Consider the following 1,427-nt stretch of genomic DNA (forward strand, 5'->3'; position numbering starts at 1 on the left):
ATTAGCAACTGTTACTCATACAAATCTTACTACAATCTGATTGCAGTTAACTCTACCTCAGCCTAAAATAAAACCACAAGTAGTGCTGCATGTAAAAAATCAAAGGGAGAAAGAGCCATACCATCCGACAAGTCATCATACCCCTGGTGGGCCGCAAGGGAGGAAAGTCTGCAGGGAAACCATGTAAGAGTGCTTTGAATATTTCCCCCCATTTGAATTAGTCCCGCAGTTCTTTAAGTTATTCTCTTGACTGATAGAATAAAATATATCCAGAGTCTGAATTTTTTGCTACATCTGATGTCAGGCCAGAGAATTCCTCAATAGCTTGGGCATCTATTTTCTCTACAATGTCATCATCAAACAAAAGCCTGAAGCCATGACTCTTCACAATCGTAATATAATGCCCACGATTAGGACCACTGCCACAGTGAGCCACTTGGGCAACCAGGTAGTACATGCGGTCCAGTTCACGGCATCGTGGAAGTGCTGAAGAGTCTGAGTTCCAGTGGGAAGACCACCCGGTGAGACGGCGTGGAGACAGCGTGGTGTACCTGTGGAGTTGCTCCATGTACTTGAACCACTTTAGGTGCAGGGCCAAAATCATGGGCAGCTTTTTCACTCTCATCTTTTTCTGGGCCTCCTGTTTGCTGCAGCACGTTTCACAATAATATGTCTGTTCACTACACAGTGTTTCTGTGTTGCTGAAGTCTCTTAAGACAGTGGGTAATAGATGTATTCTGCTCCACATCGACAGAAAGGTCAAGAAAATCTTCATCTTTGCTACTAACCATATTACAGATGGAGGTGATGTTCCGGACAGTCAATAGTCCAAAGGTTGCAGTGATCCTGCACCACCATCTTTATAAGGTGAAAACAGGACTGTTTACTGTGGAGCACTGGTGGGGAGGTGGCCCGGGGTCTGGCTTGCAGTTTGGCTGGGAGAGGGAGGCCGGGGGTGAGTTTGTTTTTTTTTTTTTTGTGGAATCCAGGATGCACATATTTACTGGACCCTTGGGTGTTGAGGTGGTATCCAAAGAGCAAAATAGTCCAGCAGCAAAGCTGGATGCTTTCTCTGGCCTCTCCGGTTGTAATTCCTAGACTCTTTCTCTGAGCTTCCAAAGATTATTCATTCCATGAAACAACTTGAGGATTGAAACAAGTATCAAAAGATGGCAAATCTTTCCCAGTCCAGGAACTCAGTACAAACTCGTAGAATAAATGAGTAAGTGAATAACAATTGAATTCCATGAGGAAATAAAAGCACATTTGAATCTCCCACATTTTGTATTTCTGTAACAAAAACTGAAGCTTAACGAATAACTTCATATAATTTTGTTCTCATCAACATATTAGAAAAATAAACAGAGCCCTAATTCAATGATTAAAAATGGCATTCCCCTGATGATAGCAAGTTCTACCATTCAGTA

General features: G+C 42.5%; 1 pseudogene; it reads right to left on the minus strand.

Moving 5' to 3' along the window:
• Positions 1-238: 238 nt before the first annotated feature.
• Positions 239-791, minus strand: LOC114217874 (ubiquitin carboxyl-terminal hydrolase 46 pseudogene; annotated as a pseudogene).
• Between the last annotated feature and the right edge of the window lie 636 nt (positions 792-1,427).

Source organism: Eumetopias jubatus, unplaced genomic scaffold (genome assembly GCF_037043125.1).
Source record: "Eumetopias jubatus isolate StellerSeaLion01/CBP00866 unplaced genomic scaffold, mEumJub1_p1.0 scaffold_1, whole genome shotgun sequence".
In the NCBI taxonomy this organism is placed as follows: domain Eukaryota; kingdom Metazoa; phylum Chordata; class Mammalia; order Carnivora; family Otariidae; genus Eumetopias; species Eumetopias jubatus.